Source organism: Ambystoma mexicanum, chromosome 1p, assembly GCF_040938575.1.
Source record: "Ambystoma mexicanum isolate Mex_15411 chromosome 1p, UKY_AmexF1_1, whole genome shotgun sequence".
Lineage (NCBI taxonomy): Eukaryota > Metazoa > Chordata > Amphibia > Caudata > Ambystomatidae > Ambystoma > Ambystoma mexicanum.
The window spans coordinates 500,007,845-500,035,660 of NC_090921.1; positions in this window are offsets into that span (position 1 = coordinate 500,007,845).

The window sequence follows — 27,816 nt, forward strand, 5'->3', positions numbered from 1 at the left end:
GTTAAGTGGGCTGGGAAGGAAGTGGAGAAAAGGGGTTTTGGAAGGTAACAGGGGTGCAGTTACAAGGAAGTGGTGGTGAGACGGCACGGGTTGGGGGGCCTGCGGTGGGATCAGCTGCTTCCTATATTGGCAGGGATGAGGGAACGCTTGGGGTTCCAGAGGTGGTGATTATGCATGCAGGGGAGAATGACCTGGTGAGAGATACGGGGTTGGCTCTGCTAAGGAAAATGAAGAGGGACTTAGGGGGGGGTGCGGGAAATGTGGCCTCAAGCAGTGGTGGTATGGACTAAGTTGTTGCCGCGATGAGTGTGGAAGGGAGTGAAAAGGGGGGAGCAATAGAACGGGCCAGGAAGGGGATAAACAGAGAAAGGGTAAAATTTTGTGCCTCGGTGGCAGTGCAGGTCATGGACCATAAGGAAATAACATATGAGGGTCTCCTTATCTTTAGAGAGGTTGGGGTACACTTGTCCGTGTAGGGGAATAATCACTACCTGGCGGACTTGGGTGCTTGGCTGGGAGAATGGGTAAAAAGTTTGAGGTAGAAAAGTTGGGGGGGGGGTTGGGGCAGAAAGAACTCCTCGGGGGAGGGTTTTTCTGGTGCCGGGGGCATGGCCCCTTTTGATGTGGGGGGAGGGAAGCACAATGGGGGAATGACACGGGAAAGGAGGGGGTGGCGCTGTTTGCACAAGCAGGTCACCCCGGGGGAACAGGTATTGAGCCTGGAGGGGCATGGCCCCTGGGAGAAAGCGGGACGCCTGGAAAAGGGGCAAGGAGACGGTAGGATCCAAGGGATCATTAGGGAGGAAATTGGTTATTTAATTATTTAATTGTTGGGGGAAAATGGAAATGTTTAAGTTATTTAATTGATTGTTCAAATATGTCTTTAGCTTGTTAGGCCATGGAGCCAGTTAAGCGTTTTGATTGTAAGCTTTGGCCTGTCACATTAAAGCAACCTTTTCCACTTTTAAATGAGTCTGGGTTTTTGTGCAGTAAGCCAAAAGGGAGGCCCCGGGGGGAACGCGAAGCGTTTCCCCCCGGGGAGTTTTTTGGCGCTGCACACGGCCAGCGAGTGGCCGTGGGGATGCAGAGCGCCTCCCTAGGGGTACTTAAGGGATCAGGGAAGGTTCGGGAGGCAGGCGACGGTTAGGACTTGGTGATTGTCCCGCCCTCCCACCCCTTCATTTTGGTTTTAGGGTAATGTCAGTTATGGAATAGGGGGGGGTCCATTGTTCATGGGATTATGCGGGGGGTTTTCTAGATGTCATGGGGAGTTTTTTATGGTTTTTGGGGTCTGTTAGGAGGGTAGGGTTGGTAGTTTCGTGTGACAGGTCAGGGCATTGTGAAAGTTTGTGTGTAATATATGTTGCTGATGTGGCAGGTCAGGCTGGCTGCAGGTCATAAGAGGGTGAGTTTGGTGTAGAGGGGAGTTTAAAAGGGGTCGAAGTGGGTTGGGGCGCCGGGGGCATGGCCCCTTTTGATGTGTGGGGAGGGAAGCACAATGGGGGAATGGCACGGGAAAGGAGGGGGTGGCGCTGTTTGCACAAGCAGGTCACCCCGGGGGAACAGGTATTGAGCCTGGAGGGGCATGGCCCCTGGGAGAAAGCGGGACGCCTGGAAAAGGGGCAAGGAGACGGTAGGATCCAAGGGATCATTAGGGAGGAAATTGGTTATTTAATTATTTAATTGTTGGGGGAAAATGGAAATGTTTAAGTTATTTAATTGATTGTTCAAATATGTCTTTAGCTTGTTAGGCCATGGAGCCAGTTAAGCGTTTTGATTGTAAGCTTTGGCCTGTCACATTAAAGCGACCTTTTACACTTTTAAATGAGTCTGGGTTTTTGTGCAGTAAGCCAAAAACTCCATGGTACAAGAGTTGTGAGGCAGTAGCTCCGCGAGTTGAGAGCCCACTCCAGAGATCTGTGGCAAACAGTCCCTTCTCCTTCCGGAGGTAGTTATGTTGAGGGGCATTCAATTGGAACTTATAAATACAGTGCTTTGAACTGCGAGAAACCTGTTGGAGGCACTGTATGAGAACGTGATATTAGTCATCCTACTGAAATACCCACTTGGTCGTTTATATGCAGTGCAAAACATTGCCCTGCATCTGCATGCCATGAGCTCTGATGTCCTTCTTTCTCCCGAAGTCCTGTCAACGAGTGCAAATAAAGGGGCGTGATGTTCCTCCATCTTGTTTAAAATGGCTCTGCTCTTTCTACGCAAATGCGCGCTTTCAGGAGAGACCAGTGGGTCTGGGTAGCCTGTGCGGGAAGAACGAGACAAAAGCATGCCAAGTACCACTGTCTGAGATCCGACCTCACTATGCGCCTTGAGTTCTAACGCCCGCCTCTCATCCCTCTTCCCAAATGAACATTGGTTGAAGTAAGGATGGTAAGCAGCAGCCCGCTCAAAATATGTCAAAACCTCTCTCACTTTGCGTAGTCGCTCCACCAAATCTTCATTCTGGACGTCACGTTCTAAGAGTAATTTCACAAAGGCACGACAATCATCCTTGCATCTGTCAAGCCAACAGTTGCCCCAAGAGATTCAGCGCCTGGGTGGCTAACCCAAGCTAAAGCGGATCTTCTCACGCCCACAATCTGTGAATTGTTCCTTAACTAGTGCTGTTTTTTTTTTTGATCTGTTAACAGGCAATTGATGAGAGACACGACTTAACACGGTCTTCCTCCATCTGTCTGAAGCATTCAATTCTGAGGCAATGTACAGCGAGATGGTGGGCCAACCCTGCCAGTAACAGCCCGCAACACAAGTTAAAGGCCAGAGGAAAGCAAGGGTCCCATAACGAAGGCGGCAAGTGCCCTTACTGGCAGGGTCGGGCTGCTGCCTCGGTGCATATTGCCATTAGCACCCGTGTAGTTTCCTACGTGGGTGCTAAGGGTGTTTAATTTAAAAAAACAAAAACTTACCTGACCGTGCAGCATCCTAGTTTCTTTAGTGCTTTTTCTATGTTGATGACGTGCGGTCATCAACAAGGAAACAGACTTTAGAATCTACGATGGGGTGTTGCGGCACACATCAAGGTACGTTTTATTTTTTGGATATTAAACACTCTTAGCACTCGCGTATGAACTTCAAGGGTGCTAAGAGTTGAGGGGTTAGCGGGGAAGGGGAGGAGGAGCAGATAATGGAAGGGGGATCAGGCCAGCAGCCCTCAGACTGCTTGGAACACCGGCTTATACCAGAGAATACAGCCCACTTTCCGAGCTTCCTGATTGGCCAGCGTCCCCTTCAGGGTGCTAATGTCCATTACGCTGGATAGCTTTGTCAAGATCAGTCTGTCCAATAATCTCTCGCATGTTTCCAGCATACTTCTGCATAGATTCAATGAGACTCATGCTGCTAGTGGGGGTGGGGGGGTCAAGTGATTTTCATTGGCCTGTCTCTAAACAGTAAATGAGGAGCCAGCACCTGGTGCTCATCTTCCTCGACTTGTTAACAGATAATCGATCAGCGGCAACCACCCAAAGCGGACTTTCTGTGACCTTTCTATATTGGGTAAATGAAGGGCAAGCAGTAGTGTTGGTGTAGAGATATCGCGAGAGCCCCGCTCTCGCGAGATCTCGCTCGCGCCATCAGCTCCGCCCCCGCGCGCTACGCGCGCATTACGGGATGAGCTGAGGACGCGTATAGCAGCGTCTTCCCGGCTCCTCCGAGCACGGGACTTATTACAGGAGTTGTGATGCATAAAAGAAACCTCAGCATATAAACCCCATTTGGCCATGTTGGCCCATTGAATCCTGGTCACTATCCATCACTATCAGATCCAGAGATAGAGGAATTAAAGTCCGGTTGAAAACCCTGCCTGGCTCCTGTCTTTCTTCAGGCATTATTATACTACATAAATTGGCGACGAGGATCACCACAGGAAACCGCGCAGAAACATGCAGGGAGCCACACCGCCACCACCCTTTCTACAGACACCAGGTAGGCCTGCCATTCCTTGGCCACAATGGCAGCCCCTGTTCACGACGTACGTGGAGGCAATGGGTGGATCAGGATTTTCAGCGGTGAGACGCAGGGCCATGTTACTTAACACCTTAGGGGTAGAAGGGCAAAGAATATTCGAGGGCCTTACCCCGATACCGGTAGATGACGAAAATGATGATGAGTTCAAGGAGGCCGTTAGAAGAAAAATTAAGAGGTTCGCCAGCAAAGAGAACACTGTACTCCATAGAATAAGGTTTTACACTCGAAAACAAGAGCAGTCCGAACCCGTCGATGACTACGTCACGAAATTAAGGGAACTAGCAGCCCTGTGTAACTTCGGCACCAATGCGGAAAACCGCATATGTGACATGCTTGTCGTCCATACCAACAGTCGCAAGGTCCAAGATAAGTTCATCCTCGAAAAAGAGTTACAGTTAGAAAAAGCCGTAGAAATTGCCAGAGCGGTAGAGGAAACCGCGGGGAGAAGGAAAGAGTTTACAGGGGCCCAAGTCCCCACTGAAATACAAGCTGTTGGATTCCGTCCAAGAAAGGAAAAGTTTGCACCAGACACGAGAGAGTCAAGAAACAGCAAGAGAGAACCCCTAAAGTGTCATAGGTGCTCCAGCACCAAACACCTGGCATTTGACAGGGAGTGCCCAGCCAGAGACAAGGAGTGTTCAGTCTGCATACGCATAGGACACTTCTCGATAGTATGTCGATGGAGGAACAAGAAAGTCACAAGCCTCAACACAGAACACGCCAAGGAAAGGGAATCCTCGTCAGATGAGGAGGGGAGACCCACAGTCATAATGGTGAACAGCACCCGAGCCAGGAGAGAGAAGCCTCACTGCGTGATTAAAATCGATGGAAGAGAGACACGGGTCATGGCAGATTCCGGGTCGGACCTCACCATCCTACCCCTCCAGACATATAAAGACATGGTGGGTAAAGAGAAAGTGGAAGTGCTCACCACACGACACAAGCCCACGGTGTTTGGGGGGGCCTCAGTCGAACTCTTAGGGTATATCAACGGCAGAGTCGAATTCAAAGGAAGAGAAACCACCACCAGAGTCTACTTCAGCCATGAAGGGCCTGCAGTGTTGGGCTGGGATGATCAAGACAAGTTAAAAATCAGACTGGATCCCAGCACAGAAGATCAAGTCCTATCAGTCCATACGAGGAACGAATCTGTTGTCAAGAGCGATTACCCAACACTTTTCTCGGAGGAGCCGGGGCACATAAAAAATTTCATTCACAAGATTGTGCTCAAAAGAAATGCCATCCCTGTCAAGCACCGGGTGAGACCGGTACCGGCCACAGCAAGGGACACCCTTAGACAACAGCTAGACAAAATGAAGAGGGAAGGAGTGATAGAAGAAATTGAAGCGTCCGAATGGCTGAGCCAAGTCGTCCTGATAAAGAAACCCCAGTCACAGGAATTAAGGGTGTGTATAGACCTGCGCAGCCTAAACTTAGAAGTTATCACGGACAACTACCCGCTCCCAAGCATTAACAAACTCATATTATTAATGAAAGAGGCCAAAATATTCTCAAAACTTGACATGAGAAATGCATATCATCAGATACAGCTCCACGAAGAATCGAAACCCCTTACGGCATTTATCACGCCATTTGGCACTTTTCAATTCACTAAAATGCCTTTCGGGTTGTCGTCAGCTGCGTCGGCCTTTCAGCGCATGATGGACGTCCTACTAAGGAAAGTCAAAAATGTAGTATATTTTCAGGATGACATATTGGTTTATGCAAAGGACAAGCAGACGCACGATACCACCCTCAAAGTGGTTCTCAACAAACTACAAGATGCAGGAGTGCGTTTACGTCACGAGAAATGCTCATTTGGAGTAAAAGAAGTTGAATATCTGGGCTACAAAATTTCGGAAAGAGGGATCAGCCCGAAGGAAAATCTTATGCAAGCCATCACCAAAGCTCCTGAACCTGCCACCAAAGAAGAGGTGAGGTCTTTTCTGGGATTGGCCGAGTACTACGCGAAACTTATACCAAAGTTTTCAGAAACCACGTCACCCCTACGCGATCTACTTAAAAAGGGGACAGAATTTTCGTGGAGTGAACCTCAGAAGAGGGCGATGGACACCATTAAGCAACACATCATGAAAGCTCCATGTCTGCAACCCTTTAACCCAGAGTGGGATACAGTCATTACCACTGACGCCAGTGCGTACGGATTAGGAGCAGTGCTAACGCAGAGGAGAGGTGACACCGAACATGTGGTGGCCTTTGCGTCGAAGGCACTATCAGAGGCGGAACAGAACTACTCTACGATTGAAAAAGAAATGCTAGCATGCGCATGGGCAGTCGAGCATTTCAGAACATATGTGTGGGGCACAAAGTTCAAGCTGGTAACAGATCACAAGCCGCTCATCCACATGCTCAGCCCGGGAGGCACCAAAACATCCACGCCCAGACTAGCTCGCATTGCAGCAAAACTACAGGAATACACATTCGAAATACATCACATCTCAGGATGGAAAAACTCGCAAGCCGACTGTATGTCGAGACTGCCCGAGAACAAGGAAAGGGCTACTACATTCCTACACGGAGAATGCATAGTCGCATCCATATCAGACATAAGGACCCCAGACTACCTGGAACTCAGTGAGAGACACTGGGAAGAAGAAGACGGGAAGGACCCAATCATGGCCAAGATACGCATTTGGATCAAAGAAGGCTGGCCGAATGAGAAAATGCTGCCGGAGGGCATGAGAGCATATTGGAAGGTGCAAGATGAGTTGTCGGAAACGGAGGGAATAATCATGAAAATGGATTAGATCATCCCCCCAATGGAATGAGGCGCACCATACTCTGCAGGGCCCACGCGGGACACCTAGGGAACAAGATGACTCGCCGCAGGGTGAGAGAAGCTTACTGGTGGCCGTCTATGGACCAGGAAATACGCGCCATGATAGAGCGCTGCCATGAATGCCTAAACAGTGACAAAAGACTGAAAGTTCGACAGGCGCCTCTCTTTCCCACGGAGATACCCGAAGCAGTATGGTCCAAAGTGGGCATTGACTTCATAGGGCCCCTGGAGGCGATGGAAACAGATCACAAATATGGCATAGTGCTGGTCGACTACTTATCCAAGTGGTTCGAAGCCGAGTTTGTCCCGAACATAACCACAGAGACGGTCATAGAGGTACTCACCGAAATTTTCCAAAGGGAAGGCCTCCCCAAAGAAGTCGTCACAGACAATGGTGTGCAAATAGTTTCCAAAGATATGGAAGCATTTTTAAGAAAGAATCACATCAAACAAAAGAAAGCGGCTTTGTATCACCCCCAAGAAAATGGACTGGTGGAGAGGGCGAACAGGTTCATAAAAGGGGCCATCCAACTGGCAACAGCGTCAGGAATGAACCCCCTCAAAACTGCCAAAGAAGCCATAGCGGCTCACAGGCTCACGCCAAATGGAATTACTCAAATATCCCAGTTTAAAATGTTGAGAGGGAGGAGTGCGGCATCCACCCTCATTCCACCATGGCTGGCGAAAGTAAGGGAAGATGAAGCAGTCGACATGACGGAAGTAGTATGGCGCATGGAGAGAAACAAGACACGCATGAAACTATGGAGTGATGAGAGAAGAAGGACGAAGCAAGCGCCCAATATAAAAGAAGGGGACTGGGTCAAAATCAAACTGCCAAGAAAGGACCAAGCCACGGGATCCCGTTATAGTCGGCCCATAAAAGTAACTCACAAAGGAACCAATCATGTCCGCACGGAAGATGGGCGCTCGTGGAACTATGAAAGGGTAGCGCTATAACAGCGAAGGCAAGAAGAAGCGAGGTCCCAAGAGACACCCCACTTAGAAACCGAAAGAGATAACTGGAGAAACGAGGAACGAGAAACAGAAGGAAGCAATGGAGAAAGAGATGAAACCGAAACGGAACGGGAAGAACAATGTGAAAGTCCAGAACCAGAGCAGCAGAGACCATGCCCCGTAACCAGTGAGAGGCCCCGAAGGGAGCACAGAAGACCGGTGAGATACAATGACTATGTGGTACAGTGAACTCGTTCTGCTTTTGGAAAAAGGGAGGTGTGTAGAGATATCGCGAGAGCCCCGCTCTCGCGAGATCTCGCTCGCGCCATCAGCTCCGCCCCTGCGCGCTACGCGCGCATTACGGGACGAGCTGAGGACGCGTAAAGCAGCGTCTTCCCGGCTCCTCCGAGCACGGGACTTATTTCAGGAGTTGTGATGCATAAAAGAAACCTCAGCATATAAACCCCATTTGGCCATGTTGGCCCATTGAATCCTGGTCACTATCCATCACTATCAGATCCAGAGATAGAGGAATTAAAGTCCGGTTGAAAACCCTGCCTGGCTCCTGTCTTTCTTCAGGCATTATTATACTACAGTTGGTCATCCTCAACTGGTCCACAGACATTAAATGAGGACCAATCAGCAGTGTGGTTCCTCAACTAAGAGTCTGCAGGCAGTCAATGAATTGCAAGGAGCAGTGACGCCTTTGCTCAAACTATCTACTAGTCCAGTGACCTCTCCAATAGTAAAATTACCTTGTAGTGCTATGGAACATTAGTGTACCCCCCACCCAACAAGCTTGGCCCGGGAACACAAATGTGTAAACTCAAATGCACATTTGCTCTATCAGAAGCGAATAGAGCCAAGTTGCTTAGTGCTCTAGTACACCTGCTCTTAGATTGATGCTACATTATTTTAGCTGGGTGCTACCAATAGATGCTCCTGATCATGCCCAGCCACAGGCGTTCAGGCTGTAGTGAATCTGGGATGGTGGAATGATTTCACTGGCTCACAAAAATCCCTACACTGGGTATCACAGGAAAGGATTACATAAAGCAACAATCCAATGTGAGCATAGTAAAATTAGACATGGGGCCTCATTCCGAGAATCGAGGTAGCCATGGCACTATTTGCGCCATGGCTGCATCCAATGCCGGGTCCGGCACTGGTCTGGTTCAATGGGGATTTACCGGTGCATTCCGACCCTGGAGGGACCCGTAAAGGATGTGTGGTCAGACCACACGTCCTTTACGGTTCCCGCTAAGGGACCTCGGAATTGGGCATAAGCGATTACTGGCACCGGTCTCCTTAACGGCGCCCGGTATCCCTTACCGCCCACCTCAGAATGACCCCCATGGTTGTCCTTATACAGTATTGGTTGTTCATACTGTTTATTAAGCTGTTTTTTTCAGCGTATAAAATGACTTATGGTTCCCAATAAATGTAATGGGACCTCCTGCTTTTGTAAAATTGTATGTTTGCAGTTTTCTTTACATGTCTAATTTTACTATGCTCACATTGTAGTGTTGCCTTATTGCTTACTTTCTTGTGACACACTTCGTTTAAACCATTGTTAGTAAATGTCTTACACTATTTTGACATATGAAATTGTGATGTCTATCTTCTAACTAATCTATAGAAAAACTCATTAAGAATCTTTTTTCTAGGGTCATAATGTATTTCGGGCTCGACCTGATAATTTGTTTGTTTTTTTAGTATTCACCCTTCAACTTCCACTGGTGAGGGAATTGCCAGGAGCCCTGTAATTTACACTGCAAGTAAACAGCAAATCTAACTTCTGCATGAGATGCAAACTATAGTTTTCTGGCTATTGTATCTGATCTATTATTCTTTAAATTTCTTCTAGATCTGTCGTAATTCTCATTTATAGAGCCTACATCCTGGACTGAAAACAACAGCTCCCAGAGTGCAGGATAAGGGCAAGTAAACATTCTACAAAGTATTACAAAAAAATCAATATAGTTTATTATTTCCTTGTAAAGCCTAGCGAAAAGAATTTCAGAATATAGCACAAGATCAAGCTCGACATGCACAGTTCCTTTATATTATGTGTATCATGGTTTGAATGTAGTATAACCACATGAAGTACTCAGCGTAAAATTAATACTGTCACTGAACAAAAACAACCACACCAGGTATGTGATGTCATCAGTGATGTCATTGATGATGTAATTTGTGATGTCATCTTTGATGTCCTGGTTGTAAGTGTTAGCAGTGCATGGTAGTGGAATGAGTACCTGGCAAATATCTTGGGTTTTTCGGTTTTACTTGTAACCATAATGGCCCTTTAACAAAGATTTTCCCTAAATTTGATAGGTTTTTATTAATGAAACTTAACCATAACGTCCTTTTAGAAATTCTTTTTCACTGAAAATACATATATATATATATATATATATATATATATATATACACATTTCATTTGAGAAAGGCTAACATTTGTGAGAGAACTTAGTCGTGGATACAAAAGCAGAGAGGATCACAATATCAAAGTTTCAAACAGATATATGCAAATACCTCAGGCGTGTATAAGAAACGTGCTATACAATACTTAATAACAGAGGCAAACAATACAATATTAACATCAAAGACACAAACTATAGAAAACACCCTGACATACACTTCTTACCGTCCTGACTTTCATCAGGGGGTTATTTATATTCTTTCAATACTTTCTATCTTCCACAGTGACTGATGTCTTTCTCAAATCATTTCATATATTCATTTTCCAGAAATAGGCATAGTTCCCACTACCACAATTACTCAATTTTCCAAAGAACCTGTAGAAATGACAGGAATGGACTTTAAATATTGTCATTCAGCATTACATTCAAGATGTTTTTATTAAATGAATTAGAGGGATAATTAATCCCTTAATAACTGGTATAAAGCTCCATGCTTGCAAACACTTAAAGCCACTGTGGAAGACAGAACGTGCTGAAAGAATGTAAATTATCCCCTGATGAAAGTTCAAGCATTAGGTGCGATAAGGACAAAAACATGCACATGTCGGGGGGTTTTCAATAGTTTATGTCTTTGATGTCGTGATTGTATTTTTCTTATACAAATTTGCCGTATTTGTATATGTTTGCTTGAGACTTTCACATTGCGATCCTACATGTTTTTGTGTCCATGACCAAGTTCTCTCATCACTTTGTATTTTTGGTATTTCTCCAATTAAATTAAGATATAGGTACATACATATTTAGGGGTCGATTCATGGAATTAATGTGCGCCGAAAATTCCTGCGCAGAGGTGCCAAAACGTGCGAATCGCAGGAAAAGTGCGAAAATCGCAATGCAAGTGCGAAAATCGCAGGAAAACCAGCGCACAGCGATTCATGGAAGTCCGTGCGCGAGAAAAACATTGGATGTGCGCTAAAAATGTGCGCCGCGCATGCCGGCACACAGGTCATCCAACAGCGTGCGCCACGGCCACTGCGAAATCGCACATAGCGCGGCGCACATCACAAAAGTAGGCGGAACACGGGGCGTAACACTCGGAATGGGGAACAACGCGTGAAAATATGGGTCGTCACGGGGGAAGTACAGGAGGCAAGTGCGCGGAACGCCCACACGCTCGCCTACAACCCGTATTCATGGAATCGAATAGGGCAAACCAGCGCACGGTCAAAGACGCACACAGGGCCAAACAAGTACGCCACAAGAAAGCAGGCGGTAGCGCCCCTGCGACTGAAAAAAATGTGCGCCAAAATGTGCGCTAACAAAAAGCACCCATATACAGCCATGATGAATGGCCCATACAGTGGCCCTCTAGGACAAATGAGGTGCAAAGGGACCCCGACAAACACGGACACCCGCTGTTGAAAAATAGCGTGTGCGCGTGTTCCTGGGTGCGCGGGAAGTTCCACACGCGATTAGCCTGGGTACGTGTACTTCGGGGTGCGTGGAAAAGTTCCACACGCGATTGGCCTGGGTACGTGTACTACGGGGTGCGCGGGAAGTTCCACACGCGATTTGCCTGGCTAGGTGGGGGTGCGCGGGAAGTTCCACACGCGATTGGCCTGGGTACGTGTATTCCAATGTGCGCGGAAGATCCACACGCGATTTCTGCAGGGTACGTGTATTTCGGTGGTGCCGGGGAATGCTACACGGGATTTGGCCATGTGGGTCCCCCCAGGTGTTCCCTCTACACCCTCCACGGCCCCTGCAGGCAGCCCACACCACAGGGTACTACCCTGCACCCCTGCTCATGTCCCACAGGCAACCCATCCACCATGGCCATGCCCACCAGCCAACCCACATGTCACCTTGCACTACTGATCACCAACACATGTCTCCCACCACCCCCATCCCACAGCCACCAGGGGCAGCCTCCACCAGGCCCCACTCATGTCTCCCACCACCCCCATTCCACAGCCACCAGGGGCAGCCTCCACCAGGCTTCCACTCATGTCTCCCACCACCCCCACGCCCCCGCAGTGCAGGGGCAGCCTCCACCAGGCCCCCACTCGTGTCTCCCACCACCCCCACCCCCCCCCGCAGTGCAGGGGCAGCCTCCACCAGGCCCCCACTCATGTCCCCTATTACCACCCCCCCCCGCAGTGCAGGGGAAGCCTCCACAAGGCCCCCACTCATGTCTACCACCACCCCCACCCCCCAGCCACCAGGGGCAGCCTCCACCAGGCCCCCACTCATGTCCAACTCATGTCTCCCACCACCCTCACCCCCCAGCCACCAGGGGCAGCCTCCACCAGGCCCCCACTCATGTCTCCCACCACCCCCACCCCCCGCAGTGCTGGGGCAGCCTCCACCAGGCCCCCACTCATGTCCCCTATTACCCCCACCCCCCAGCAGTGCAGGGGCAGCCTCCACCAGGCCCCCACTCATGTCCAACTCATGTCTCCCACCACCCCCATCCCACAGCCACCAGCGGCAGCCTCCACCAGGCCCCCACTCACGTCTCCCACCACCCCCACCCCCCAGCAGTGAAGGGGCAGCCTCCACCAGGCCCCCAATCATGTCCCCTATTACCCCCACCCCCCAGCCACCAGGGGCAGCCTCCACCAGGCCCCCACTCATGTCTCCCACCACCCCCACCCCCCAGCAGTGCAGGGGCAGCCTCCACCAGGCACCCACTCATGTCTCCCACCACCCCCATCCCACAGCCACCAGGGGCAGCCTCCACCAGGCCCCCACTCATGTCTCCCACCACCCCCACCCCCCAGCAGTGCAGGGGCAGCCTCCACCAGGCCCCCACTCATGTCCCCTATTACCCCCACCCCCCAGCAGTGCAGGGGCAGCCTCCACCTGGCCCCCACTCATGTCCCCTATTACCCTCACCCCCCAGCAGTGCAGGGACAGCCTCCACCAGGCCCCCACTCATGTCTCCCACCACCCCCACCCCCCAGAAGTGCAGGGGCAGCCTCCACCAGGCCCCACTCATGTCTCCCACCACCCCCATCCCACAGCCACCAGGGGCAGCCTCCACCAGGCCCCCACTCATGTCTCCCACCACCCCTACCCACCAGCAGTGCAGGGGCAGCCTCCACCAGGCCCCCACTCATGTCCCCTATTACCCCCACCCCCCAGCAGTGCAGGGGCAGCCTCCACCAGGCCCCCACTCATGTCTCCCACCACCCCCACCCCCCCGCAGTGCAGGGGCAGCCTCCACCAGGCCCCCACTCATGTCTACCACCACCCCCACCCCCCAGCCACCAGGGGCAGCCTCCACCAGGCCCCCACTCATGTCTCCCACCACCCCCATCCCACAACCACCAGGGGCAGCCTCCACCAGGCCCCCACTCATGTCTCTCACCACCCCCACCCCCCAGCAGTGCAGGGGCAGCCTCCACCAGGCCCCCACTCATGTCCCCTATTACCCCCACCCCCCAGCAGTGCAGGGGCAGCCTCCACCAGGCCCCCACTCATGACTCCCACCACCCCCACCCCCCCGCAGTGCAGGGGCAGCCTCCACCAGGCCCCCACTCATGTCCCCTATTACCCCCACCCCCCAGCAGTGCAGGGGCAGCCTCCACCAGGCCCCCACTCATGTCTCCCACCACCCCCATCCCACAGCCACCAGGGGCAGCCTCCACCAGGCCCCCACTCATGTCCCCTATTACCCCCACCCCCCGCAGTGCAGGGGCAGCCTCCACCAGGCCCCCACTCATGTCTACCACCACCCCCGCCCCCAGCCACCAGGGGCAGCCTCCACCAGGACCCCACTCATGTCCAACTCATGTCTCCCACCACCCACACCCCCCAGCCACCAGGGGCAGCCTCCACCAGGCCCCCACTCATGTCTCCCACCACCCCCACCCCCCAGCAGTGCAGGAGCAGCCTCCACCAGGCCCCCACTCATGTCTCCCACCACCCCCATCCCACAGCCACCAGGGGTAGCCTCCACCAGGCCCCCACTCATGTCTCCCACCACCCCACCCCCCAGCAGTGCAGGGGCAGCCTCCACCAGGCCCCCACTCATGTCCCCTATTACCCCCACCCCCCAGCAGTGCAGGAACAGCCTCCACCGGGCCCCCACTCATGTCTCCCACCACCCCCACCCCCCAGCCACCAGGGGCAGCCTCCACCAGGCCCCCACTCATGTCTCCCACCACCCCCACCCCCCCGCAGTGCAGGGGCAGCCTCCACCAGGCCCCCACTCATGTCCCCTATTACCCCCACCCCCCAGCAGTGCAGGGGCAGCCTCCACCAGGCCCCCACTCATGTCCAACTCATGTCTCACACCACACCCACCCCCCAGCCGTGCGATTTGCCTGGGTATGTGTACTTCGGGGTGCGCGGGAACTTCCACACGCAATTTGCCTGGGTACGTGTACTACGGGCTGCGCGGGAAGTTCCACACGCTATTGTACGTGTACTTCGGGGTGCGCGGGAAGCCCCACACGCGATTGGCCTGGGTATGTGTACTTCGGGGTGCGCGTGAACTTCCACACGCGATTAGCCTGGGTACGTGTACTTCGGGGTGCGCGTGAACTTCCACACACGATTGGGCCTGTGAGAGTGGGTTACATGTATTCCAGGGGTGGGCGGGAATATTTACCCACTACTGTGCCTGTGAGAGCATGCTACGTGTATTCCTGGGGTGGGCGGGAAGATTCACACGTTCGCCTACGACGTGCCGAAAAATGGTCCAATCCTGAGACACGTACGCCAGCATGAAGCAGGCGTACGTCGACCCGCACAGCATAAAAGTGCGCGCAAACAACAAACAAGCTCATACGCCAGGATGAATATACCATTCCTAGCAGCAGTTGCCGTGGGTTACCAAAGGAGGAGGAGGATAGTGAGGGCCCGAATTTTCACTCCCAGAACCAGCCTTTTTGGGATGCCTGATGACCAGGTGTATGGGAGGTACAGGTTTCCCCGACACATAATACTGGACCCGGTCAGTGAGTGGGAGGATGACCTCACATCACCCACCCTGTGCTCCCAAGCACTCAGCCCCCTGGAGAAGGTCCTCAATGTACTGCACTTCTTGGCCACAGGATCATTTCAGCGGACAAGTGCCATAGAGGGTGGGGTGTCACAGGCCACGCAGTCACGCTGCCTACACCAGGTCTTGAACATCATCACTGCACGCCCATCAGTCCGTAGGCACATATACCTGCCCAGGACACCTGCAGAAAGGCAGGCTGCCACCCTCGATTTCTACGGTGTGGCACAATTTCCAAAAGTGCTAGGTGCCATTGACTGCACCCATGTGGCACTACGTCCCCCCAGGGCATCTGAGCACATCTATAGGAACCGCAAGCACTGGCATTCCATCAACGTGCAGGTAGTATGTAATGCTAAGGGAATCATCACCTCAGTATATGCCAACTATCCAGGGTCCACCCACGACAGCTTCATTTACCGAATGTCTACCCTAAGCCAGGACCTAGAAGCTGGGCGGCATGGCGATACATGGCTGCTTGGTGAGTATGAATGTCACTGCACATGGATGCATGTCAGATGCAGAGTTATGTCACTACCCCACTAATGATACCCATCACCTCCTCACCAGGGGACAGTGCCTGCCCTCTGAGCACCCACATAATGACGCCAATTCGGAACCCCATCACGCCTCCAGAGGTAAGATACAACACAGCCCATATTGCAACCCGGGGCATAGTGGAGCGCACATTCGGAGTGCTCAAGTCACACTTTCGCTCCCTTGACCGTTCTGGCGGGCAGCTGTTATATGCGCCCCCAGTAGTGTGCAGGATCATAGTGGCAGCATGTGTCCTGCACAATGTTGCAACACGCCGGGGCCTGGCCGTGGACATGGTGGTGCCCCCACATCCCCAACCACATGCATGCCCGCTGCGCATGGGAGGGGAGAGGGCACGGGGTGAGGCAGCCCGTACGCAGCTGGTGGCTAATTACTTCACATAGAAATCACACCCCAGTGGAGTGCACACAGGCCTGGCACATACCATCTGATAAGCAATGATGACTCGACCTGACAATAAAGACGAACAAAGGGACTGTCAACTGTCAGAACCATAGCAGCCTGAGATTGTTCATGTGGAAGTGTCACAATGTGTGCATCGCTACCTACACAAACACCACCAATGCAGTGTCATGAAAAGACACTTCCATGCTGCAGAAATGAATACCCACTTGCAAAATACTACATGAAAACAGTGCCATGTCACCCACCCCCTCCCCGGCACGGCCACACAACACACCATGGCATGTCATGCAATGTGAGAGGAAAGAAATTAATCCCCACAACATGCCCCAAGTGTCAGCAGCTACAGTGTCCCTAATGGTAACATGTCCACACATGAAATGCTCACAGTAATGCAGGACCTACAACCCACATTACCAAATACTTACCAAGAATACCAATCACCTACACAACCTCCAACCTACCTTAAACATGACATTACAGACTTAAAAATTAGCTAGCCTCACCACCTGATGATGACAGCCCTCCGAACACTTGCAAGTATACAGTGTTAGCGCCACGCAAGAGTGTAGGTGCACTGCTTACAACATGGACTCCAGTTCCAAGGTGGACCGCATTGTGAAGACATGAGGAATGGACCTGCAAATATGGAGGATGAGATGGATGCAGAGGCACATATCAATACACCACACAGTGTACAATACAACAACAATATGCACTATGAATGTATACACAGTATTGACTACAGACTGCCCACACAGCTCATGGGAGTCCAATGTCACCATGTACGTCAATGTCACTTGGGCACACCCTTTGCAAGCCCATGGAAACGGGAAGCAGGAGGGGTGTGTGTGACAAAAACCCAAGTATCTGAACCAAATCCATGACAAGCCTGCATGTGCCCAGCCACAATGCAGCGTATGCCCACGGGAGCCACACAAGGCAACACACTGTCCCAAAAAAAAAAATGGCCATTAATGGGCCGGAGGGGCGGGGGGGTTGGGGAGGCCACCCAGGAGGTCCGAGGACAGGGTGCACACCAAAACCCACCTGTGTGGATCTTGCGAAAAAAAAAACACCTCCATGGGCTCATGGCCTACACGGCTACCCTATTGTGGGAGTATCACTGCTGTCGCTATCCTCACCCTCTGCAGCTGCATCCGGAGGTGGTGGCACTATGGGAGGCAGCCCACACAAAGCCCTAGTCTGTTCCTCCATGGCTGCAAGCATGCGGGTGTGGTAGGTCTCGTTCTGGAGGATGAGTGTGCGGAGGTCCCCATGCAACAACTCACGGGATGCCCGGACCTCCGTCCTAGTTGCCTGCATCTCAGCAGAGAGCGCACGGGTGAGACGCTCCAGCTGCTGTTCTGTCCTTCGGTTTGTTGAAGCCTCAAGCTCAACAAGAGTCGTCCTGAGGTGAAGGAGTTCCAGCCTCAGGGCTTCCCTGTGGCCCTGGGACTCTATGGAGATGGCTTCCTGCAGAGTCGCCAGTGCCGCCCGCCTGTCCCTGTCGGACGCCAACATGTCCTCCCTGTGTGACTTGCAGATGGAGTCGGTTGCCTGCTGTAGTCGCTCCATCAGCCTTTCGGGGGGGACAATGGAAGTGGCCACCTATCCATGGCCTGAGCCATCATCTCTGATGATGCTGCCTGTTGGGTTGCCATACCGTAAATGGATTGCTCCCATGCCGTATTGCCAGGTGGCGTACGGCCACCATGTCGGCGGGCACCACACCTGTCTGGGGCAAGGCAAACTGCGCCTTGCTGTGCCGGCACTGCCTGAGGCTGCAGGACTGCATTCCCCCTCTGATCTGCTGGCCCAGGAACAGGATCAGATGTCACGGAGTGTGACCCTGCATCCGTAACCACCAAAGGCGTACCTGCCAACACTGACATCCCCATTGAGGGTTCTAACCCTGGTGCAGGTGGGTCGGACAGAACAGAATCCCTCCCAGGAACACTCACCTGCGACGGCACGTAGGTCTCATCATCCGAATCAACACCTGAGTACAGCTCAGGGGAGGTGCAGCCAGAGACACCCCTTGAGAGCACGACCTGCAGCAGTTGTGGGTTCTCACCCACCACCACACCACGTCCCTCACTGGTGGTCGGTCGGCCCTCAGACCCCTCCTGGGTCTGCACCATCTCCACAACCCCAGCAGTATCAGGTGCGTCTTCCCCTGCAAAGACATAAAAGAAAACAAATGGAAACAGGCATTAGCACTATGGCACACAATGAGGGCTGAGAGGCTACAGAAACAGTACTTGATTGACACATGTCCCACATGACTAAAACACTCCCATGCATGCACCGTCACTGCGTGTGATGGGGAGGCAGATGGCACACATTGATGACACCAAGATGGAAGATGAACACATTTGCTGCATGCTGCCTAGCAGTGGCATCACACATTGGCCAGTGATTGGCAGGTCAAATACACATGCCATCACACAGATGGCATGTACCCTAGCCATGAAGTGAAGAGGGAGAGGAGGTCACCAATTGTTCATTCAGTCCAGTTTGTTCATATGATAGATTATTTTCATTGTAATGGTTCAAATGTTTACCATGCAGCTGCCAGTCAAAAATGGTCCTATAGCACAGGGACATGTCCAAACTAATCATGTCCACGAAACTGAGCCAGTCCACTGTACCATAGCCATGTCAGACATGTGACAATAGGACTGAGAAATCCTGAGTAAAAGTGGTGGTATGCAAACAATCTGCCTGAATAAACAGAGGTAAATAAGCAACAGTGTAGTGGCAAGATGACACTCCAAGGGCAACTGGCGTGGTGTTGGGCTGGATGTCTAATGTTGGCAGAAGGGATGCTGCTATACCCAAATGCTGTTACCAAGAATGTTTAGGAAGAGGCACATGGGTGAGCCGAACCACTCAGGCACACACACCCTCCCCTGGCACCCAAACAGAAGCCCTCCCACACACACCATGCACATGGATGACACACACATGCATGTGCACTCACCGGACAATGCCTCGTAATCTGCCACTTCTCCCACGCCTTGGATCTGTTCCTCCGTGACGTAGGTCCCAGCAACCTGCTCATGTGGAGTGAGTTCTATGTCGTCTGCTGGAGACCCGCCTCCAGTCACTAGAGTTGCGGCATGACTTGAGGCCAGCTTATTCTTTGCCCTGCGCTTCAGGTCATTCCAGCGCTTGTAGCATTCATTAGCTGTGCGCCTCACGATTCCAAGGGCACTTATGATGTCCGCAATGGTCTGCCAGTGTGCCTGACGTTGTGCAGGTGTGGTCTTGGATCCTGCAACAATCACCATTTCGCGGTCATGTGCGGACACATACTCCACAAGTGCATTCAGTTCGGCCTCATTGAAGCTGGGCTTCCTTGACGGGCCGGACTGTGTAGCCGTGTCTGGGGCATCAGCCTCTACTGGACGAGCACTCTTCCTCTTCCGCTTGGAAGGTGGTGGGGATCCGGAGTGTCCTGCGCCGCTCTGGACACTAGGGGCAGGAGCGTGGGATTGCACACTCAGCATGGGAGTTGGTGCAGGCATTATCTCAAGTGTGATGGTGTCAGGGGGAATGTCAGCATGATGGACTTGGACCGACACTGTCCTGGATGGGTGTGTGAGAGGTGGGGTGGATGGAGCCGCAGCTGCCCCTGACCTGGAAGTCAGCCATGGAGTCACCCTGTGCCAGGTCTGGTTCCACAGTGGGCTGGTCCAACAAGAGCTGAGCATGGATGGTGTCAGCCACGGTAACCTCAACCAGGGGGGGAGCAGGGGGGGGGGGCATGGGTGTCCCTGACTGCTCCTCCACACATGGGGGGCTAGGGGCACCCTGCAAGTCATGGCCACGTCCCCTACCGGATCCACCACGGCCACCACTTGGGGCTCGGCCACCTTTGCCACCCTTACGGCTTGTTCGCCTCCCAGCCATGGCACTGATGTTATTGTGCGTATGGGAGTCGATGTGAACTATTGTCCTGGGCAATTGGGGGTCAATTGGGGGTCAAAGGGGTTGGGTACCAGATGGTAATCGTACCCTAGTGCTCTAGCAAGGCTGTATGTCACCCCTGGGGAAAGATGACAGGTCACGCAACGCACAGGCACCCCAAAAAAGCGAAGTAAGGTGCACGCAACCCCTCCTAGACCACGTGCGTGGAAAAATAAACCTGCACTACGCTGTGGCACCCAGGAACACAAGAATGAACGTATGCATGTCACACGCAGCCTAGAATGACCTTGAAGGGGTACGCGACACACGGGGCAAGCACAGATGTTAGATACGTGCGCGACTCACCGTCTGCCAGGAACAAAAGCGTGAAAAATATGCGCGTGTGCGCGTTGGCAACACCCCCGCCAAAAGAAGAATTGTACGCTGTCTGAGGAGACAGGACAACAGTAGTAGGGAAGCTGTTTGAGGAAACAAGGCCCAGGAAAAAGAGGAAAAGAGAAAAAGCTGTCAGAGGTAACAGGGAGTACGAACTGGAAACGCTGTGAAGTAAATCGCGTGTGAACCGACAAGAAGTACAGATTTCACCCACTCGCTCTCCACGAAAAGCACGTACAAGGAAATGGCATTCTACACGTACCTTTTATACACACGTCACAGACGCGCATACGCAATGAGGCCATTTCCACCAATTACGCGCTTTGACACTCGGAAGTGTATCTCTTTATTTTTACATGCGCCATTCTCTACGGCCATGCGCGTGACGTCACAGCTGCGCATGGTGGCCTTTGGGCCAATGAAATCGCATATGAGAGCACACGTGGTAAAACTGCACGTCCGAGTGTCATCGCGTGTAATCGGCGGGAAGTGAGCGTACACGCGATTGGCCTGGGTACGTGTATTTCTGGGGTGCGCAGGAAGTTCCACACGCGATTGGTGGAAATCCACGTGTGCTCTGTCATCACGTGTAATGAGGGAAACACCCGCGCGCCTCACGTCACAGACGCGCTCACACGCTAAGGGCCTTTGGTCCAATGAAATCGCAGACGTGCAGGATTTTCACGTGCCAAATCACTCCGTATCAAGCTGGCCACGCATAAGCACACGGAAGACCACGCTCCTGCCCAGAAGGCCGAACTACTGCCCCCCAGAGCCTCGAGCACGCTCCCACCTGCCATCTGCTGCTGCCTGACTGCCTGCTGCCCACGTGCCCTGCCATTTGCTGCCTGCACATCAGCCAGGGGTGCTGTTGCTGTGACCACCCCTGCTGGAACCGAAGACTCCCGACTGGGATTCCATCGCTCCACAGCCCAGCCCCCCAGGACCCAGTTGCCCACCCACTCCTGCCTCTTGGGTTGTCATGTCGGGGCAAACACCATCTGAGACCACTGACAACCCCCGGCCAGAGAGGCAGAGGGGCACCAGCTTCAGTGCCACCGAAGTTGGTGTCCTGGTGGAGCAAGTCCTGGGGCAGTATGATGCCCTCTTCGGAAGTTCCCGCGCCGACACGGAAGGACGGACTCGGATCTGGACTGACATCGTGACTGCCATCAACGCGGAGGGGGTGGCAGTCCGCGACTTACAACATGTCAAGAAGCGCTGGGAGGACTTCAGGTCCAGGACCCTGAACAAGGCCCGGCGCCTCTTGAAGGCAGCGGATGCCAAGGGGCGCCGGGGCCACTTGTCGGAAGAACAGGTGAGGGTCCTGGAACGCACATCCCCAGTGCTCCACGTCCAGGTCCTTGAGAGGCAGACCCGTCTGGAGTCGAGCGGTAAGTGTACATGCATCCTGATTGTGAGCTGTGCGTGTGGTGATTTTTCAGTAGTGTGCAGGTTGCACATCTGTTTGTATGGGGTCGAGTATGGGTGGGGGTGTACAGGGCCGTGGGGCTAACACATGCGAGGGCTGGAATGTGTGAGACATGGATGGTGCTTGTGTGTGTAGGCTTGCATGCCAAATGCAGTTGTGTGGGCACACATGTTTGGATGAATGTGTATATAAGTAGACATGTCCGTGATGTGATGCATGTATGTTGTTTTCAGCTGCATGTATCAGCACTGTGTACATGTGCATGCGTGTGTATTTGACAAGGGTGCAACAGTGATGCAACATGGATGCATGTGACAGCGGTATGTGGAAGCCTGATGGGCAGATGTGACATGGATGCCCATCTGAACACTGCGACACTTGGCAGAGGTGTACACATGCATGCAAGTGTAGTGGTGTGTGTACATGTGTGGTGCACTTCCTGTGTTGCATGTGATGTCTGGCTCACCTTTGCCTGCTCATGCTGTTGTATGTGTATGGATGGTGCTGCCAGTTGCGATATGGCTGTGGTATGGCTCATGTGTGCGAGTTGAAATGACATGTGTGTTGGGGATTGTGATGACATGTCTGAGGTTTGCCAATGCCACTCATGTACAACTGTCATCTGTGTATGTGTCCATTGTACAGTGCCCTGATGCCTGTGTTTTATTTCTCCCTGTCTGCAGCGTCAACTGATGAAGAGGGCGGAGAAGGTGCTGTGGAGCACAGCGGCGGGGATCCCACCGCCAGCCGGAGACGCAAGGCCCGGCTCCCCTCCCATGTTGTCATCTCGTCGGGGCCGGCGGTTGGAGTTGGACTCCTCGGCAGCAGAAGGGGCAGCTGGGACCCCACAGGGCCCAACGGGGGAAGATGGCACGGAGTCATCCAGATTGGTGGGGGGTTTGGTGGAGGAGGAGGCCGTGCAAGCAACAGAGACGGGGTCTGGAGGTGGGGATCCCACTGCTGCTAGTGGTGCAGTGCAGGACCAGGGACAGGAGGCAGCACAGGCCGCCGTGGAGGTGCCTGTGTGCAATCCTGTCCCTGATCCTGTCCCTGCATCATCTTTCACCAGCAGGGATGCCTACGTCCAGACCCGTTTTCAGGCAGGGGATGAGCTCACGTCAACTGGCCTTCCTCTGCCTGCGGACATGGCTATCCGGGTCCGGGTTGAGCCTGTCCTGACTGGTGTGGCGTTGCGTCAATGGGCCATGCGAGGTGACCTGCAGTCTTTTCATGAGGAGACTGCACGTCATCTCGAATGGCTCGTTGACCACGTCAGCCTGCTGGGACAGGTCACCCAGGCCGGATTCCTCCGTTTGCTGGGGCTTGCTACGACCCCCTCCTCAACTGAACCCCCTACGCGCCAGTCGTCCTCCGTGCCATCTTCCCACCCATCAGTCACCTAGTTGCCCTGTGGAGCTGCCTTTGACGGTGCGGCCAGGCTGGTGGAGGAGGCATCCCTGCCACAGTCGGGAGTCGGACGTCCAGCAGGGGTGGCCACATCAACGACTGCACCCCAGCCGGCGGAGGATGTGCAGGCAGCAGGAGGCAGTGCACGGGCAGAGGCACAGCAGCAGTAGCAACGTGGTGGGAGCCATGAAGGCTCTGGGCCTTCAACATCGGAGGGGCAGGCATCAGCCGGAGGGCAGGAGGACCCAGGACAGAGAGTGTCTTCCGTGTGGCAGCGGTTGGGCCACGCCATAGATGCGGAGCGGCAGCGGGCGGAAGAGGCACAGCTCACAATGGTCATGGCGGAGAACTCCATGCGGAGGGCCCTGAGGCGGGCCGAGTGCCTCGAGGCAATCCGCAGGGGTTTGGAGGTGGACACGGCGACGGCCCTGCAGACTCTCGGGGCCATGGAGGAGGACCGCCTCCGGGACATTGAGCAGGAGTTCGATGATGCCCTGGCCCGGGACATCCACAAGTGAGCCGTCAAACTAGCCCGCTGCCCTTGTACATAGTTATGTAGGTAGTGTTAGGTTTCATTTTGTTTTTGGATTTATTTTGGACCTTTCGGACATTGGCCACATTTTTGTATATAGTTTATTTTATTAGTTAGTGTAGTTAGATAGGTTTCCTTTCTTTGGTTGGGATAATGGACCCTGGCTTGTTCCCATGTACATAGTTCACTGTTGGATTGTATTTTTCTTTCACATTTTAACCATGGAGCAATGACTTTCTTTTTTATTTCCCATTGGATTTTGTTTTGTGGACAGTGACTTTGGACACCATTACTTTGGAATTTGATTTTTGGTTTTGCTTTTTTTCACGGACATGCTTCTTTTCATTTTGTACATTCACATTTCTGTTTCTTTATTTTTGATTCTATTTATGTTTCCTTTAATACATATTTTTTTAGTGAACTTCAATGTGTGGTATCTCATTGGTTTCATGCATTTCATGATATGGGTTTTGAGATTCACTGACACCCATTGGGTGTATGTGAGGGAAATGTGTTTGTTTCGGAACTTGCAATTGGTGTTTTGTGATGTAATTGCCAATTATGAGTGGGTGGATGCAATACTCAGGTGGGTGTTTTGCATTTGGAGGCTGACCATAGGGACCAGGGATCTAGATTGTGATGACATGTTGGCTGGGGAACATGAGTTGGACATGGGTGGGGGCCTGCTGGCAGGTGCCCCACAGTGCTGGGGGGTGGGGGGTGGGGAAAATGAGTTGGACATGGGTGGGGGCCTGCTGGCAGGTGCCCCACAGTGCTGGGGGGTGGGGTGCAGGGGGACATGGGTGGGGGCCTGGTGGAGGGTGCCCCTGCACTGCTGGGGGGTGGGGGTGGTGGGAGACATGGGTGGGCGCCTGGTGGAGGGTGCCCCTGCACTACTGGGGGGTGGGGGTGGTGGGAGACATGGGTGGGGGCCTGGTGGAAGGTGCCCCTGCACTGCTGGGGGGTGGGAGGGTGGGAGACATGGGTGGGGGCCTGGTGGAGGGTGCCCCTGCACTGCTGGGGGGTAGAGGGGGTGGGAGACATGGGTGGGGGCCTGGTTGAGGGTGCCCCTGCACTGCTGGGTTGACATGGATGGGGGCCTGGTGGAGGGTACCCCTGCACTGCTGGGGGGTGGGGGTGGTGGGAGACATGGGTGGGGGCCTGGTGGAGGTTTCCCCTGCACTGCTGGGGGGTGGGGGGGTGGGAGACATGGGTGCGGGCCTGGTGGAGGGTGCCCCTGCACTGCTTGTGGGTGGGGGGGTGGGAGACATGGGTGTGGGCCTGCTGGCAGGTGCCCCACAGTGCTGGGGGGGCGGGGGGAGTGAGACATGGGTGGGGGCCTGGTGGAGGGTGCCCCTGCACTGCTTGGGGGTGGGGGGGTGGGAGACATGGGTGGGGGCCTGCTGGCAGGTGCCCCACAGTCCTGGGGGGTGGGGGGGGGTGGGAGACATGGGTGGGGGCCTGGTGGAGGGTGCCCCTGCACTGCTGGGGGGTGGGGGGTGGGAGACATGGGTGGGGGCCTGGTGAAGGGTGCCCCTGCACTGCTGGGGGGTGGGTGGTGGGTGGGAGACATGGGTGGGGGCCTGCTGGCAGGTGCCCCACAGTGCTGGGGGGTGGGGGGGTGGGGAAAATGAGTTGGACATAGGTGGGGGCCTGCTGGCAGGTGCCCCACAGTGCTGGGGGGTGGGGGGGTGGGAGACATGGGTGGGGCCTGCTGGCAGGTGCCCCTGCACTGCTGGGGGGTGGGGGTGGTGGGAGACATGAGTGGGGCCTGGTGGAATCTGCCCCTGGTGGCTGGGGGATGGGGGTGGTGGTAGACATGAGTGGGGGCCTGGTGGAGGGTGCCCCTGACTGCTGGGGGGTAGGGGGTGGTGGGAGACATGGGTGGGGGCCTGGTGGAGGCTGCCCTGGTGGCTGGGGGGTGGGGGTGGTGGTAGACATGGGTGGGGCCTGGTGGAGGCTGCCCCTGCACTGCTGGGGGTGGGGGTGAAGGGGGACATGAGTGGGGGCCTGGTGGAGGCTGCCCCTGCACTGCTGGGGGGTGGGGGTGCAGGGGGACATGAGTGGGGGCCTGCTGGCAGGTGCCCCACAGTGCTGGGGGGTGAGGGGGGTGGGGAACATGAGTTGGGCATGGGTGGGGGCCTGCTGGCAGGTGCCCCACAGTGCTGGGGGGTGGGGGGTGGGAGGCATGGGTGGGGGCCTGCTGGCAGGTGCCCCACAGTGCTGGGGGGTGGGGGGGTGGGGAACATGAGTTGGCCATGGGTGGGGGCCTGCTGGCAGGTGCCCCACAGTGCTGGGGGTGGGGGTGGTGGGGAACATGAGTTGGACATGGGTGGGGGCCTGCTGGCAGGTGCCCCACAGTGCTGGGGGGTGGGGGGGTGGGGAACATGAGTTGGACATGGGTGGGGGCCTGCTGGCAGGTGCACCACAGTGCTGGGGGTGGGGATGCAGGGGGACATGAGTGGGGGCCTGGTGGAGGCTGCCCCGGAACTGCTGGGGGGTGGGGGTGCAGGGGGACATGAGTGGGGGCCTGGTGGAGGCTGCCCCTGCACTGCTGGGGGGTGGGGGTGGTGGGAGACATGAGTGGGGGCCTGGTGGAATCTGCCCCTGGTGGCTGGGGGATGGGGGTGGTGGTAGACATGAGTGGGGGCCTGGTGGAGGGTGCCCTTGACTGCTGGGGGGTAGGGGGTGGTGGGAGACATGAGTGGGGGCCTGGTGGAGGCTGCCCCTGGTGGCTGGGGGTTGGGGGGGTGGGAGACATGGGTGGGGGCCTGCTTGCAGGTGCCCCACAGTGCTGGGGGGTGGGGGGTGGAGAACATGAGTTGGACATGGGTGAGGGCCTGCTGGCAGGTGCCCCACAGTGCTGGGGGGTGGGGGGTGGGAGACATGGGTGGGGGCCTGGTGGAGGGTCCCCTGCACTGCTGGGGGTGGGGGTGCAGAGGGACATGAGTGGGGGCCTGGTGGAGGCTGCCCCTGCACTGCTGGGGGGTGGGGGTGGTGGGAGACATGAGTGGGGGCCCGGTGGAATATGCCCCTGGTGGCTTGGGGATGGGGGTGGTGGTAGACATGAGTGGGGGCCTGGTGGAGGGTGCCCCTGCACTGCTGGGGGGTGGGGGTGGTGGGAGACATGAGTGGGGGCCTGGTGGAGGCTGCCCCTGCACTGCTGGGGGGTGGGGGGGTGGGAGACATGGGTGGGGGCCTGGTGGAGGGTGCCCCTGCACTGCTTGGGGGTGGGGGGGTGGGAGACATGGGTGGGGGCCTGCTGGCAGGTGCCCCACAGTGCTGCGGGGTGGGGGGGGTGGGAGACATGGGTGGGGGCCTGGTGGAGGGTGCCCCTGCACTGCTGAGGGGTGGGGGGGTGGGAGACATGGGTGGGGGCCTGCTGGCAGGTGCCCCACAGTGCTGGGGGGTGGGGGTGTGGGGAACATGAGTTGGACATGGGTGGGGGCCTGCTGGCAGGTGCCCCACAGTGCTGGGGGTGGGGGGTGGGAGACATGGGTGGGGGCCTGCTGGCAGGTGCCCCTGCACTGCTGGGGGGTGGGGGTGGTGGGAGACATGAGTTGGGGCCTGGTGGAATCTGCCCCTGGTGGCTGGGGTATGGGGGTGGTGGTAGACATGAGTGGGGGCCTGGCGGAGGGTGCCCCTGACTGCTGGGGGGTAGGGGGTGGTGGGAGACATGGGTGGGGGCCTGGTGGAGGCTGCCCCTGGTGGCTGGGGGTGGGGGGGTGGGAGACATGGGTGGGGGCCTGCTAGCAGGTGCCCCACAGTGCTGGGGGGTGGGGAACATGAGTTGGACATGGGTGGGGGCCTGCTGGCAGGTGCCCCACAGTGCTGGGGGGTGGGGGGGTGGGAGACATGGGTGGGGGCCTGCTGGCAGGTGCCCCACAGTGCTGGGGGTTGGGGGGGGTGGGGACCATGAGTTGGACATGGGTGGGGGCCTGCTGGCAGGTGCCCCACAGTGCTGGGGGGTGGGGGTTGTGGGGAACATGAGTTGGACAT